This window comes from Meles meles, chromosome 1 (genome assembly GCF_922984935.1).
Source record: "Meles meles chromosome 1, mMelMel3.1 paternal haplotype, whole genome shotgun sequence".
Taxonomy (NCBI): domain Eukaryota; kingdom Metazoa; phylum Chordata; class Mammalia; order Carnivora; family Mustelidae; genus Meles; species Meles meles.
In genome coordinates this window covers 74,036,932-74,054,267 of record NC_060066.1, presented here as the reverse complement: position 1 = coordinate 74,054,267, position 17,336 = coordinate 74,036,932, and the positions used below count along the sequence as shown (strand labels likewise).

The following is a 17,336-nucleotide window of genomic DNA, read 5'->3' as shown; positions in this document are numbered from 1 at the left end:
ATATATGCCTACATGTGTAAGAAAGCTAAAAGAAGACCCAGAGTCTCCTAACCACAGTTGTATCTGCTGAGACTGATGAGGAGGAGTCTGGGAGGAAAAGAGACCTCCATCCAGTGTATAAATATTTATGGTGTTTCAACTTTTATTCTGTCCATATATTGTATCTTGAAATAAAAACAGACTTTTAATGAGAAAAAGAATTACACACAAAAGTTTCTGTTAAGTAATCAGACATTATCTCTCTCTCTCTCTTTTTCTTTTTTTTAACCTAGGGATCCAAGATCACCGACACCTGCACTGAGATGCTAATGTGTGGCATCTTGCTGAAAATTTCTTCTGGAAATATTCAAGAACGGGTGTTTTTTCTTTTTGATAATCTTCTGGTATATTGCAAAAGGAAACACAGGTAAGGTGATAAACAGGTACTACTTCAGAAATAACTTATTAACCTTGGAAAATATTTTTTAAGAAAAAAGAAATTATCAATCTCACAGTTTCAACCTTTTCCTCTGTGCTCCCGGGAACTCAGGATCTCCTCAGTAAAATTCACATACTCTTAGCCTGTTTTCTGATTCTTCTCGTTACCTTCTTGTAAAACCTGACTGAAATGTGATGGTCGTTCAATAACACTACCTTCCCAGGAAGCTTTTGGAGGAAAAAAATTTTTTCTGTTGCTACCCAACATGCCTCAGGCTCTGTAGGAAAGGTGAATATGTCTTCCGTGTTTCCCAGTGCTGTTTCCCAGTCATTTCCTCCCCTTCCTTGGAAATATTTTCCTTGATTGCCCCATCTAGTATAGCCTCCCGGCAATTTTATATCGATACCTAGAAAATTCTTGCTAATAGTTTCTTCATTATTTATTTATTTGTTGCCACCTTTGCTGGATTAGATGGTAAAGTCAATGAGAATACTGGTCTTGCTACTTATTCTGTGCTATTTCCCTAGAGACTGGACCTGCCATGTACCCTGTAATAGACACTCAAGAGGTATTTGTTGAATAAGTGAATAAATGAATGAATAAGTGAATGAATGAAACCCATGCAAGTTCCTGGTATAGCTTAGTTATCATTAGTTTAAGTAATTTAATGTAGCAGTGTTACTGATGTATGTTATTTTTTTTAAAGTAGAGATATAATTTTTTCTTCAGGAGGTACTTAATATATAGGATGTTTCCTTGAACTCCTGGTGAAACGTTTTACAGATTATTTAAGCAAAATAATAAAGCTGAACTTAATTGGGAAATTTCCTGAGCCTTTCTTTACTTCTTCCTAACCATATCTAGGATACTTTATTTTCAGTTGAAAGGTACTAAAAGGCTTCCTGAAATTTAAAGGTGAAACAGATGGGTTGAGGATGCTGGGTTTGCATGAGTGTTTATTCTAGGTTCAGAAATGAGGACAGTGTAACCAAAGATTTTTGGTAACATGAAAATGAGAAACTCAAAAACTGACTGATTTCTGAGGCAAGATTAAGGGAACGTCATTCTTCATCTTTTGAAATGGGATTTCCTAAGTCAATGAACAAGATGTCAAGAGCAAGTTCTCTGAGCTGGCAGCTGTATTGATGACATGGGAGTTCTGCCTCTTGGATTATAGTATCAGAATGCCCTAGCAGGAGACATGAGTGCAAAAATACAGTGATACTGAGAAAGCATAGAACTACCCATGTGTCTTGCTGAAAGGGAACAGGTTAGGGTTAAAGTCAAAAGACAGTTATGGGGTGCCTGGGTGGTGCAGTTGGTTAAGTGTCTAACTCCTGGTTTCGACTCCGGTTATGATCTCAGGTTTGTGAGATTGAGCCCCATATCAGGCTCTGCATCAAATTGGTGTCAGCTTGAGTTTCTCTCTCTCTCACTCTGCCCTTTCCCAATCTTACACATGCTCTCTCTCTTTAAAATAAATAAAGGAGTAATGAATCTTTCAAAAAAAGATAGTTGTTGTTAATCCCTGCCTTAATGAGCTTTTTTTTTTTTTAAAGATGCTTTTTACCACATATGAAAATGAATTGACTATTTTTTTTACTATGCTCTTCTAAATTCTTTGTATTTTGCAGCAAGATTGGGACTCATAGAAATACGTTTCAGGAAGATGTAGAAAAGGCTGTTAATTTTAGTTGTATATAACTCATTAAGATATTATAACGTGCTTCAAGTTGTTTAGGTACAATTGTTTTTATCCAGCTTTATGGAGGACTAGTTGACAAGTAACATTGTAATATATTTTAATTGTACTACATGATGATTTGATATACATCATGAAAGGATTTTACCTATGAAGTCAATTAAGACATCCATCTAGGTGCAGTTATTAAAGGCATCCATTTGAGAATGAGTTTTTTTTTATTACAATTGATCTCATACATGCCTGCTTTCAAGTGCAAAGCTTTTGCAAGATTAGCCATGTACAGTGATGATATCATTTATGGTCTTATGACTTTCCTTTTTAAATTGGTAAACAACAGAAAAGATTTTGTAAAATTAAAATCCTGAAGGTTTTTTTTTTTTTTTTTTTTTTTGAGAGAGAGAGAGATAGTGAGCAGCAGGAGGGGCAAAGGGAGAGGGAGAGAAGCAGACTCTCCCCGTTGAAGTGCAGAGCCTGACATGGGGCTTAGTCCCAGGACCCTGAGATCATGACCTGAGCCAACATCAAGAGTTGGACGCTTAACTGACTGAACCATCCAGGTGCCCCTAAAATCCTAGTTTTTGAGCAAATATCCTTAATGGGTATATAATATGGACAAAATGCATAGTGACTAGAAATGGAAATACTGCATAAAAATGATTGTCTATTCACTTCCCGAATTGAAGTAGTAAGAAGATACCATCTAGTCCCTTCATTTTAGGATACTTCATCCCCTTAACCAAGTACTATTGAAGCTCTAAAGATTATTTAGTGAGTATGAGTAAACTGAACCTTTTCCACATTTCCACAATATTTTAACTGCAAAACCTGGGGACTTGATGAATTGAATTCTAGATTTACATTCACAAAAGACAAGAGTGCTGATTCGGAATCTCAGCTCTGGAATTTACTAATGCTATTAATCTCAGGAGAAACTAGTATTAAAAAAAAAATAATGTATAATAGTTAATACATAAAGCATGATATGGCTTAGTTTGGCTTGTTAATGAGCTCTATAAGTATGATAATGTATTTTGCTTTCTGCAATTTATATTTTGTATACAATATAGTTTGTAAATTATTTATCCATATGTATAGGAATAGTTTATTCATTTAACTGTTGCATAATACTCCATTGGTTGAATATTATCACAATTATATTGATAACAACTTAATTACTCACTCTCCCATCAGTGGACTTTAGGTTTTTATTTGTTTTAGTTTTTCTGCCATTATGAATGTTCCTGCAGTGTGTATCTGATGACCACTAAAACAATTAATTAGAAGGGAAATCAGAAAATTGGGATATCAAATATTCTCCATTAAAACATAGAGCAAAATTATTTTCAAAGCAGAAGCTTTTCAGTTGATACACTTTAATAGAACCACCTTCTTTTTTTTTTTTTTTTTAAATATTTTTTTTAAAGTTTTTTTTTTTTTTTTATTTACTTATTTGACAGAGAGAGATCACAAGTAGGCAGAGAGGCAGGCAGAGAGAGAGGGAAGCAGGCTTGCTGCTGAGCAGAGAGCCCGATGCGGGACTCGATCCCAGGACCCTGAGATCATGACCTGAGCCGAAGGCAGCGGCTTTAACCACTGAGCCACCCAGGCGCCCCAAATAGAACCACCTTCTGAAGGGAACGAAGATCTCTCTTTTTAAGCCAAGTGTTAACAATATTGATCAGACACTTAGTGGAATTTCATACTGAGTGTTACTATCTATGGGTCAAGAGAAATTTAAAAGCCTATACAGAACTCACAAGATCACAAAGCAAATTAATGCTTTGGAAAATAGGACCCAGTGTTAGATTCCACACCATGATTCTTTGCCTGTGAATAAAACTTTTTTAAAAATGATTGAAGTATGATGTATCAACTTACAAGAAACTCTCTTTTGCAAGAGACCACAATAATATGTCCTACCTGGGAGAATAAGCAATTATCTACATACTAAACTTCTCGGCATTCTTCTCTATCCTGGCTTTCTATGATGCCAACTTGCATACTATATGGACTGAATCCCTAATTGGTAGCATTTATTTAGGGTTATTAGCAAAGGACATTTAGAGGTGACTTTCATAATGAACATAGGAGTGCAAGATGGTGAAGGCCTGGGCCGACAAACCCTAATCAGGTTAACTAATCTATTTAATTAGTTTCTTTTAGTAGGGATGAAGGACTAAGTTCTGATGAGGCTTTAGACAGATGACCTAGGAACATAGATTCTCTTTCAAGGAAGGAACTCAGACTGGGACAGCACCTTGTGACCCCTCCTTGCACCTACTCCTCCTGCTTCAGGGCTGATATCTAACTGCAAGGGTGGGGAGGAGAGGGACACTGAAGTTGGTGAATATTTATGCCTTCACTTTTGTCAGATGTGTCTGTACAACAAATGGAACAAATGAGTAATTATTTCAGTATATTAAATTATTAGGCAGACTTTTGTCAATGAGTCAAATGGAATAGTTCAAGTTAATTGAAATCTTTTGAGTGACTAGGTATTCTGAAATCCTGAATCATTTCTTAGAATCTTTCCTCTTTAATGAAAAATCCTGTTGTTAAAATAATCTTTCCTGAATGTTCAGTGATTCAACTACAAACACATTTAGCCACATAATTCATTATTATAAATGTTCCTCTATAAACCTGGATATTTTAACTTCGTGTTACATTTAAAGATTAAAGACCAGTCTTAGACACACTATACCAAAGTTCTGGAATGTTTGAGAGAGGAGGAAGCAGGCTCCCTGCCGAGCAGAGAGCCTAACACGGGGCTCCATCCCAGGACCCTGGGATCATGACCTGAGCTGAAGGCAGAGGCTTTAACCCACTGAACCCCCAGGCGCCCCCATGCTTAAAACTTTTGATGACAAGTTTAAATGTTCCCCTGCCTATTTGAATATATTATAAAAATACTAGGTATTTTTGCATACTCTAGGTATAAGTAAAATACTTTTCTAAGTAAAGGACTCCATCAGACACTGATCACAATGATTTAGCTCAAAACTTGCAGAAGAAATAATTGCGTTTGGAATGAGACTAAGCTTTTAGCTAGTGTGTAACTATTTAAATCTTTTGAAAAATAAACTTGATTACACTCTTACTTATAATGTTTTATAAATTGAATTATATCAGTTATACCTTAGAATACAAAAAAATAATGCAATAATGATATGACATGTAGAAATGTGAAAATTTGTTTGTTTTAATATATCCATGTTATCCATTACTGCTTATGTTGAAGGAAGATGGTAGCCATTGAGTTTGTCTCCAAATTTCTATTCCTCCATTGTCTAGACCCAACTCTCATTTTGGTTAATTCTAATTTAATTATTCTTTGAAGATTCTTTCTGAGATATTAGTTTGAACATGATGCATAAAAAGTATCCAACTTAAGACCTACCTAGGAAAGCTGTTGTACTTTCTGCAGTTAACTTCCTTGGTAATTTTCATAGTATACGCTTAGACATTCATTCGGAAAGTAACAACAGTTCATTTATATTCTTTCTTAAGAACTAATTTATTTGTGTAGTTGGAGAGAGGGCAAAATGGTAACCTTTAGAAAATGTGATCTGTAGTGGTGTTAGGCAAACCACAAATTTCAATACAATGGTCAAATTTGAATTGAATAAGATGGAAATTTTTTATTTTTAAGGTGTTCTTTTTTTAAATTAATTTATTTATTTTTATTTTCTTATTTACAGCATAACAGTGTTCATTGTTTTGGCATCACACCCAGTGCTCCATGCAGTACGTGCCCTCCCCACTACCCACAACCTGGTTCCTCAACCTCCCACCCCACGCCCACCCCCCACCCACCCCCCCCCCGCCGCCCCTTCATAACCCTCTGGTTGTTTTTCAGAGTCCATAGTCTCTCATGGTTCATCTCCCCTTCCAGTTTCCCTCAACTCCCTCTCCTCTCCATCTCCCCATGTCCTCCATGTTATTTGTTATGCTCCACAAATAAGTGAGACCATATGATACTTGACTCTCTCTGCTTGACTTATTTCGCTCAGCATAATTTCTTCCAGTCCCGTCCATGTTGCTACAAAAGTTGGGTATTCGTCCTTTCTGATGGAGGCATAATACTCCATTGTGTATATGGACCACATCTTCCTTATCCATTCATCCATTGAAGGGCATCTTGGTTCTTTCCACAGTTTGGCGACCGTAGCCATTGCTGCAATAAACATTGGGGTACAGATGGCCCTTCTTTTCACTACATCTGTATCTTTGGGGTAAATACCCAGCAGTGCAATTGCAGGGTCATAGGGAAGCTCTATTTTTAATTTCTTCAGGAATCTCCACACTGTTCTCCAAAGTGGCTGCACTAACTTGCATTCCCACCAACAGTGTAAGAGGGTTCCCCTTTCTCCACATCCTCTCCAGCACACGTTGTTTCCTGTCTTGCTAATTTTGGCCATTCTTACTGGTGTTAGGTGGTATCTCAATGTTGTTTTGATTTGAATCTCCCTGATGGCTAGTGATGATGAACATTTTTTCATGTGTCTGATAGCCATTTGTATGTCTTCATTGGAGAAGTGTCTGTTCATATCTTCTGCCCATTTTTTGATATGATTATCTGTTTTTTGTGTGTTGAGTTTGAGAAGTTCTTTGTAGATCCTGGATATCAACCTTTTGTCTGTACTGTCATTTGCAAATATCTTCTCCCATTCCGTGGGTTGCCTCTTTGTTTTGTTGACTGTTTCCTTTGCTGTGCAGAAGCTTTTGATCTGGATGAAGTCCCAAAAGTTCATTTTTGCTTTTGTTTCCTTGGCCTTTGGAGACATATCTTGAAAGAAGTTGCTGTGGCTGATATCGAAGAAGTTACTGCCTATGTTCTCCTCTAGGATTCTGATAGATTCCTGTCTCACGTTGAGGTCTTTTATCCATTTCAAGTTTATCTTTGTGAACGGTGTAAGAGAATGGTCGAGTTTCATTCTTCTACATATCGCTGTCCAGTTTTCCCAGCACCATTTATTGAAGAGACTGTCTTTTTTCCATTGAATATTTTTTCCTGTTTTGTCGAAGATTATTTGACCATAGAGTTGAGGGTCCATATCTGGGCTCTCCACTCTGTTCCACTGGTCTATGTGTCTGTTTTTATGCGAGTACCACGCTGTCTTGGTGATCACAGCTTTGTAGTAAAGCTTGAAATCGGGTAACGTGTTGCCGCCAGTTTTGTTTTTGTTTTTCAACATTTCCTTAGCAATTTGGGGTCTCTTCTAACTCCATACAAATTTTAGCATTATTTGCTCCAGCTCTTTGAAAAATATCGGTGGAATTTCGATCGGAATGGCATTAAAAGTATAGAATGCTCTAGGCAGTATAGACATTTTAACAATGTTTTTTCTTCCAATCCAAGAGCATTTAACGGTCTTCCATCTTTTTGTGTCTTCTTCAATTTCTTTCATGAGTGTTCTGTAGTTCCTCAAGTACAGGTCCTTTACTTCTTTAGTTCGGTTTATGCCCAGGTATCTTATGGTTCTTGGTGCTATAGTAATGGAATCGATTCTCTAATTTCCCTTTCTGTATTTTCATTGTTAGTGTATAAGAAAGCCACTGATTTCTGTACATTGACTTTGTATCCTGCCATGTTACTGAATTGCTGTATGAGTTCTAGTAGTTTGGGGGTGGAGTCTTTGGGGTTTTCCATATAAAGAATCATGTCATCTGCGAAGAGAGGGAGTTTGACTTCTTCCTTGCCAATTTGGATACCTTTTATTTCTCTTTGTTGTCTGATTGCCGTTGCTAGAACTTCTAATACTATGTTGAACAAGAGTGGTGAGAGTGGGCATCCTTGTCGTGTTCCTGATCTCAACGGGAAGGCTGCGAGCTTTTTCCCATTGAGGATGATATTTGCTGTGGGTCTTTCATAGATAGATTTTATGAAGTTCAGGAATGTTCCCTCTATCCCTATACTTTGAAGCGTTTTCATCAGGAATGGATGCTGGATTTTGTCAAATGCTTTTTCTGCATCAATTGAGAGGACCATGTGGTTCTTCTCTCTTCTCTTATTGATGTGTTCTATCACACTGATTGATTTGCGAATGTTGAACCAACCTTGCAACCCAGGGATGAATCCCACCTGGTCATGGTGGATAATCTTTTGAATGTGCTGCTGGATCCTGTTTGCTAGGATCTTGTTGAGAATCTTTGCATCCATATTCATCAGTGACATTGGTCTGAAATTCTCCTTTTTGGTAGGGTCTTTGCCTGGTTTGGGGATCAGGGTAATGCTGGCTTCATAAAAAGAGTCTGGAAGTTTTCCTTCTGCTTCAATTTTTTGGAACAGCTTCAGGAGAATTGGTGTTATTTCTTCTTTGAAAGTTTGGTAGAATTCCCTAGGGAATCCGTCAGGTCCTGGGCTCTTGTTTTTTGGGAGGTTTTTGATCACTGCTTCAATCTCATTACTAGATATCGGTCTATTCAGGTTGTCAATTTCTTCCTGGTTCAGTTTTGGGAGTTTGTAGCTTTCCAGGAATGCATCCATTTCATCTAGGTTGCTTAGCTTATTGGCATATACCTGTTGGTAATAATTTCTGATGATTGTTTCTATTTCCTTGGTGTTAGTTGTGATCTCTCCTTTTTCATTCATAATTTTATTAATTTGGGCTTTCTCTCTTTTCTTTTGGATTAGTGTGGCCATTGGTTTATCGATCTTATTGATTCTTTCAAAAAACCAGCTTCTATTTTCATTGATATGTTCTACTGTATCTCTCGTTTCTACCTCATTGATCTCTGCTCTAATCTTGATTATTTCCCTTCTTGCATGTGGAGTTGGTTTGATTTGTTGTTGGTTCTCCAGTTCTTTAAGGTATAGAGACAGCTGGTGTATTCTGGATTTTTCAATGTTTTTGAGGGAGGCTTGGATGGCTATGTATTTCCCCCTTAGAACCGCCTTTGCTGTATCCCATAGGTTTTGGACCGAGGTGTCTTCATTCTCATTGGTTTCCATGAATTGTTTAAGTTCATCTTTGATCTGTAACATACAATGGTAAAAATATTAGATTGGCAGCCGACTTATCCCCAGAGACATGGCAGGCCAGAAAGAGCTGGCGTGATATATTCAGAACAGTAAACGAGAAAAACATGCAGCCAAGAATACTCTATCCAGCTAAGCTATCATTGAAAATAGAAGGAGAGATAAAAAGCTTCCAGGAGGGACAGGGTCAAGATGGCCGGGAAGTAGGAGGAGGTGCCATTTCAACCTGTACCCTAAAGTGAGCTGATTACCTACCAAAGAACTCCGACCACCCATGAAATCAGCCTGAGATCAGAATTATACACGTCTGGATCTCTACTGGAGCAGAAGACGCCAGTGGCAGGTAAAGCAGACTGGGAGCATCGGACTGATATCGGAAGATAAACAAAAGGGGGAGGGAGCCACCAGAGGTGACCCATTGGAAAGTAACACCCCAACACGAGAGTGCTCTGCGTCTGGGGACCAGCATTAACTTGGAGTCTGGTTGAAAGCACTCAAAAAACAAACAGCAAAGGATCGCGGTGGGGGGGGGGGTAATAGTGGGAACCTGGGCGGTTAGGGTCAGGGACCTAAGTCCCCGGACCCAGTACAGCCTCCCCTGGCGCGGAGCCAGGGAGAGTGCGGCGGAGAAATCAGGTCTCCGTCCCTGAGCCGCCAGTGCGCCTGAATGCCAGCGCGCCTGAGAACGAGTGGGGTCTGGCTCCCGTGAGGGGCTGGGAGCCTGGCCAGACGGCAATCCTGAAACGCTCGAGTCCCACACCCTCCCTTGGGATAGGTGCTCATAGGCGCTAGCCTGGAGCTCTGGCATCCGGAAAAACCAGACATTCCCAGCCCGGGACAGCGGGAAAATCTCAGTGCACGATCTCTGCTCGGAACCTCTCTGGCGGTCTGGAGCTGCCTAGACAGCCACTGCTGCCCTGGGTTTGGGCACAAGGAGGAGCTCTTTAAGGTGTTCTTTAGTGTGAATTGATTTTCTTAAGGAAATATTTCAGCTGTCATTTTCAATATAAATATTTTAGACCATTTAAAGGTATTAAACTCGTTGTTTTTTAAATTAAACTTTGCTTATACTTTCAATGCCATTCCAATCAAAATTCCACCGATATTTTTCAAAGAGCTAGAGCAAATAATGCTAAAATTTGTATGGAGTCAGAAGAGACCCCGAATTGCTAAGGAAATGTTGAAAAACAAAAACAAACTGGCGGCATCACGTTACCCGATTTCAAGCTTTACTACAAAGCTGTGATCACCAAGACAGCGTGGTACTGGCATAAAAACAGACACATAGACCAGTGGAACAGAGTGGAGAGCCCAGATATGGACCCTCAACTCTATGGTCAAATAATCTTCGACAAAACAGGAAAAAATATTCAATGGAAAAAAGACAGTCTCTTCAATAAATGGTGCTGGGAAAACTGGACAGCAATATGTAGAAGAATGAAACTCGACCATTCTCTTACACCGTACACAAAGATAAACTCGAAATGGATAAAAGACCTCAACGTGAGACAGGAATCTATCAGAATTCTTTAAGTTTTGTTGAATTTAGCAGTCAATTCAGATAGCTTAGCAAATCATTTCAAAGGTAAAATAAATGTTTCATCAAGTTGAACCTTTATTTTTTCAGAATAGCTATGCGTATAGCTAAATCTGAAGTGAAAAAGGAAGGAGGGAAAGAAGGAAGGAAAAAACGAAGAAAGCAAAGCAAGCAGACAAGCATGTTCTGTTAATTTGTTTATGTTAACAGGCTCTATTCTTAATAAAAATTATTCTGTTACTGACAAATGGTAATTCCTCCTCCATTGTAAAAAATAAAAATTCTAGTAAAAAATTTTGTAGTTAGAAGACTGAAAATAAAAATCACACAAATCTTGTGATTTATGTAGGTCCCATGATAAAGCCACCCATTAACTTCCTTTTGACCCCTTCTCTTTCTTTCCCCTATGCTCCAAATTCAGGGTTTTTTTTATGGTTTTATTTATTTATGTGTGTGTGAGAGAGAGAGAGAGAACTAATGCACATGGGGAGGGGCAGAGGGAGAGAGAGAAGCAGACTCCCTGCTAAGCAGGGAGCTCGATTCAGGACTCCATCCCAGGACACTGAGACCATGACCTGAGCCGAAGGCAGGCACTTAACTGACTGAGCTACCCAGGTGCCCTGTGGTAGAGAGCTCTGTATCTGCAACCCCCTGCCCATGCTTGATGTGCAATAAATTTTGGTCTCATGCAGGCAAGAGTGAGTGAGGAGACTTTTTCAGTTACCTGTCCTTGGTTTCCTTCTCGATAGGTTTAAAATTAGGAATGGAGCAAGACACCTGGGTAATGATCTCGGAACAGGGCGAGAAACTCTACAAGATGATGTGCAAACAAGGAAATCTGACCAAAGACAGAAAAAGAAAACTGACCACATTCCTTAAATGCTTCCTTGAAAGGTAAGGTCTATAGTCTGGGTACATGGATTTCTTTCATATTTTCACTATGTCATGTATCAACTACCCTTCCTTCAATGATTTGCTTTTCTTCTATAAAAAAAATATTCCGGGGCATCTGGGTGGCTCAGTGGGTTAAAGCCTCTGCCTTCAGCTCAGGTCATGATCTCAGGGTCCTGGGATCGAGCCCCGCATCGGGCTCTCTGCTCGGCGGGGAGCCTGCTTCCGTCTCTCTCTCTGCGTACTTATCATCTCTGTCTGTCAAATGGATAAATAAATCTTAAAAACATTCCTCTGGGCATTTTTTAATATCTTTTTACTGTCAACATTTCCTGGATGATAGTGAGGTGAAGGAATGGACCTAGTGCCTGCAATCATGGAAGATTTTAGACATCTATCCATCCATCCCTGACGTCAACCATTTCAGATGTATGGTGTTCTGAGGGGGAAGCAGACACTGGGGTCAGGCAGGGCTGGCAGGAAGCAGGTTCACTGAAGGGGGAGGAAGTCTAGCAAGGATGTGAGTACAGGGCCTACAAGTCAGAGAACCAAAGAATGTAAGACACAGAGTCCAAACCCGAGATTCATCAGCACTTTGACAACTGGGCTCATGTTGAAGGACCATCGATGAGGAATCTGAAAAAGAGGGTCCTGCAAGGGGCCTGGCACAGAGCAACAGGCAGAGAGGTTGCCTGGGTATTGAGCATAGACCCACTGTCAGTCCTCTGGGGTCTGCGGCAGCAGCACGTGGGAGTCCCTGCCCGGTGAAGGGTGCAGAACCAAAGGGAAGGGCGGCTGCCTTAAGCCATGCCCCGTGTTGGCTGTTTCCATATATTTCTAATCCTCAGATGCATACTCTGCATTTATAATCTTTATATTTTTTAAAGATTCAGAAACCAGCTCTCAGGGAGTTTACCAGGCCCGCCTTCATACAACCAGTGAATGCCAATGTCAACTCTGTAGAAGCAGACTGGAGTGGTAGTTCAAAGCCCACACTTCGCAGTCAGACTGTCTCCATGCAAATCTGGTCCTACCTCTGGCTAGTTGAGCGATGTGGGAAGTTTAAATGTCTTTTTCCTCTCTAAACTTGAAGATGATCATAGTGCTTACCTGTAATGCCTACCAGAATGTCTTCTCGATAAGTTATGCAGATACCATAAAATAACCATAGGCCACACCGGCTGCCAACCCAGGTAGAAGAATATAAGCCAGGAAACCCTGGCCTGCAGGGCAGCATGGGGCCCCTCCTTCAGGGGCTGGGGTCCTCACAACAGAGCACTCAGCTGCCAGCAAGCTGCTGTTGCTGTCCTTGGTAGGCCCCCAGCCGACAGCTCTTGTGGGAGAGAAACCCACCTCTGGGGCATAACTTCCGGGGTTGTCAGAGGAACATGCCTGTTTATAGGAGTCACTTCAAGCTATAGCTTCTCACCAAGAATGTATTCATATTCCATATAGCCATCAGGAGTCATTTTGGCCATGATCAATGCTGCCTGGTAACCCAGCAGATGCCCTGCCTCCATCAGGTTCCAGGGAAACAGAGCTCCAAGGCTGACCCAGGGTCAAGTTTTCCTAATTAAAGGAGCTGGAGTCTTGTTAACTAAAGAGTTAACACGTGGGTGGAGTGTGGAGAGGGTGGCTGGGTGATGGACATTGGGGAGGGTTTGTGCTCTAATGAGCGCTGTGAAATGTGTAAGCCTGATGATTCACAGACCTGTACCCCTGGGGCAAATGATACATTATATGGTAATAAAAATAATAATAATACTTAAAAAAAAAAAGAGTTAACATGATCTTACACGGCCAAAGTGCTAGTTAGTTACAATGATATGTGAGCGTTCTCCACAGTGCCTGATACACAGGAGAGACTTGGTAAATTTTAGTTTGTTCATTGTGGCTTTTTCCATAACAGCACACTAGCTTAGTTACTAGTTACTAATTATAGACCAAGTTTGAGATTGTTTTTGACTGGATCAGGATCCTTTCGCAGATTGTTGATGGGATCTTGTGATTTCTGTAGGTCCCATGATAAAGCCAGCCAGTAACTTCCTTTCTTACCCCTTCTCTTTCCTTCCCCTATGCTCTTAATTAATAGAAGTTCTTACAGTGTGTTCTTTTCCTCATTTTAATTTGGCATATTCAGGAATCTGCTGACATCAGAACAGAGAATGATGCTTTCGCTACATACCAACCAGCTCAACCCATTTGTCAACCACTGACGTTTCATAAGTGCTCAAAATGTGCCATACACTGTGCTGAGCTCCTGACATACATCAGCTCATTTAATCCTGTGACGGCACTGTGGAGTTGATACGCTTTTTTTTCCCCAAGATTTTACTTAATTATTTGCGAGGTGGGGGGAGCAGAGGGAAAGGGACAAGCAGACTCCATGCTGAGTGCAGAGCCCGATTTGGTGCTTGATACCAGGACCCTGAGATCATGACCTGAGCCAAAGGGAGATGCTTAACTGACAGAGCTACCCAGACATCCCTGGAATTGGTATTATTATTTTTGTGCTATTGAAGAAAAAACTGAAGTTTTACTTCTTTTAAAAATTTTCTTTCTTTTGGATGGCTTTAACAACTTCTTCTGCCTTAAAATGTACTTTTTAGACTAGATATCCATTTTTAGAATTCCATGCCCCTCAGTTATTTGACTTTAGCCATAGGTGTTGCCTTTGGTTTTGAAGTAAATGGAAAAGTAATTTCCTGACACCTTGTATAGCTTGGCTTCTCTGACCTCTGTGCAAAGTTGAAACCATTCTAAAATGTATCCATTACTTTATGTAAAATTCAAATGTTATATTTTTATAACATGAGCACAATAAAATATTTTATTATAAAATGTTTCTCTATTTAGTGTTCTTTTACTGATACCACATGGCCCAAAAAACAGTACCAAGCTGGTGCTTTCCTGTGTTATAAAATATCATCCTACTTATCTGTGATGTAGGGCTCCACCCCACACGCCAAAATGGTAAAAGATGTGGTTTGTTCATCCTCCCTGGCCTTTCACAGCCACAGCAGATGGATGTGGTAGACAGTTCTGATGGGTGGTTTTGTGCTGGAATATTCCTTTTTTTAAGATTTTATTTATTTATTTGAGAGAGAGGGAGAATCAGAGAGAGAGAGCACAACAGGCGGGAGGGTCAAAGGGAGAAACAGATGTCTCAGTGAGCAGGGAACCCAATGTGGGGCTCGATTCCCAGACTCCAGGAACATGACCTGAGCCAAAGGCAGATGCTTAAGCGACTAGGCCACCCAGGTCCCTCCACCCCCACCCCCCAGATGACATTTAAATTCAAGAATGAATTTATTAAAAACCGTATTTATTAAAAAAAACAAAAAACGTATTTATTTATTTGTTTATGTATTTTTAAAGGTTTTATTTATTATCTGAGAGGAGAGAGAGAGCACAAGCATCGGGAGGGGCAGAGGGAGTGGGAGCAACAGACTCCCTGCTGAGCAGAGAGCAGGAGGTGTGACTGATCCCAGGACCCCGAGATCATGACCTGAGCCAAAACAACCAACTGAGCTACCCATGTGCCCCACTAAATAACTTCAAAATTTGAAAACAGTATAGTAAAACTATTGGTGTGTACTAATTTTATATTGCTGCAGAATAAATAAATAACAACACACCTAGTGCCTTGAAACAACACCTATTCATTAGCTCATAATTCTTTTTTTTTTCCATTTTATTTATTTTTTCAGCGTAACAGTATTCATTGTTTTTGCACAACACCCAGTGCTCCATGCAAAACGTGCCCTCCCCATTACCCACCACCTGTTCCCCCAACCTCCCACCCCTGACCCTTCAAAACCCTCAGGTTGTTTTTCAGAGTCCATAGTCTCTTATGGTTCGCCTCCCCTTCCAAAAAATTTTTTTTTAATAAACATATAATGTATTTTTATCCCCAGGGGTACAGGTCTGTGAATCGCCAGGTTTACACACTTCACAGCACTCACAATAGCACATACCCTCCCCAGTGTCCATAGCCCCCTCCCCCTCTCCCAATCCCACCTCCCCCCAGCAACCCCCAGTTTGTTTTGTAAGATTAAGAGTCATTTATGGTTTGTCTCCCGTATAGCTCATAATTCTATATGTCAGAAAGAAGTTGAGGGGTAGCAATGCTGGGCTGTCTGCTTAGGGTCTCACAAGGTCGAAATCAAGGTCAACATCGAGTGCTGAACTGCGGCTGGGCCTTATCTTAAGGGTCTGAAGAAAAATTCACTTGCAAGCACATTCAGGTTGTTGACAGAATTCAGTCCCCCGTGATTGTAAGAATAAGCCCTACTTCTGTGCTGGCTGTTGGCCAGGACCACTCTCAGAAGCTGCCTGTGTTCCTTGGTACATGGCCCCTCTATCTTCTAAGGCAGCAGTGAGCAGTGGCTCACTGAATCTTTCTTGTGCTTTTAATTTGTCTCTTACTCTTGTGCCACCAGCCTGAGAAAACTCTCTGCTTCAAAGTGCTCAACTGACTGGGTCAAGCTCACTTGAATAATTTACATCTTTTGAGGTCAACTGACTTGGAATTTTAGTTTCCTATACAAAATTCATCCATACCACTACCCAGATTAAGATTTGGTTACAAAACCAAGGGATGGGATTCTTGATAGTGGGGTAAGAGAACACGTTTAGAATTCCTTCTACCATATGGGGTGTGCAGTTTTTTGGGGTTTGCCTTCTTAGAGTTCAAACACACTGGTTTTCTGTGCCTAGAAAGCCATATTCCAGTCTATCTCTTATATTCAGTCATTATTATTCTGTTTATTTTGTCTGTTTGCTATCTTTAGGATCTTGTTGTATTCTCTTTACAGTTAAAACTACTCTAAGGGCGCCTGGGTGGCTCAGTGGGTTAAGCCGCTGCCTTCAGCTCAGGTCATGATCCTGGGATCGAGTCCCACATCGGGCTCTCTGCTCAGCAGAGAGACTGCTTCCCTTCCTCTCTCTCTGCCTGCCTCTCTTGTGATTTCTCTCTGTCAAAGAAATAAATAAAATCTTTAAAAAAAAACTACTCTAAAAATATCCCTTTGTGTTTATTAGAGGTCTCAGTAAGTTGAATAGGTGTTATATAATAGGGTTTAGGTAAGCATGAATGAATGGACATGAGTTTTCTAGGATAGAGTAAAATTTAAATAATTTGGGGCTTTGCATATGTGAAAAAATGTAAGCTTAAATGCACTGCAAATATTTCTTTATATCTGAGGCTCCTTCCAATGCTGCTTGATGAAAGCATGGTAGAAATAGACTTCTTGGGGAGGAAGGTGTGGGAAAACTCTTTAACTATTTCACTGGATTTCTATTGCAGTGAATTTGTGTCATGGCTCTTGGAAATTGGAGAGATTCACAGGCCTGAGGAAGATGTACACTTTGGACAAGCATTATTAGAAAATGGAATCACCCACCATGGTAATTATTTTGTTAATTACTAAGTTATTCTCTTTGGTCACCAGTTGGAAGCATCTTGATTCTGTTAATCAATCTGGCTTATAGTAAATGTCTACATTATAGGATGCTTATGTATTTTTAACATTTCAAGTACCTAATATATATAGAACTGCAGTTCTGGGAATTTTGTGGAGTATGGGTTTATGGTGATATATTTGCTAATTTTAATGTGAATGGCTACGAACAGGCAAAAATTAGAAATACGGGTAAGTATTTACCTGGGATAGTGGAGGAAGACATGGCAAGTTCTTTTTAATTTTTTTTATAGATTTTATTTATTTATTTGATAGACAGAGATCACAAGTAGACAGAGAGGCAGGCAAAGAGAGAGAGAGGGAAGCAGTCTCCCTGCTGA

General features: G+C 40.0%; 1 long non-coding RNA gene across 1 annotated transcript; it reads left to right on the top strand.

Moving 5' to 3' along the window:
* Nucleotides 1-350: 350 nt before the first annotated feature.
* LOC123949436 lies at nt 351-16,946 on the top strand. Its single transcript, XR_006820051.1, has 3 exons — nt 351-406; nt 11,392-11,536; nt 16,842-16,946. It is a non-coding gene; the product is annotated as an uncharacterized LOC123949436 (long non-coding RNA).
* Nucleotides 16,947-17,336: the final 390 nt, after the last annotated feature.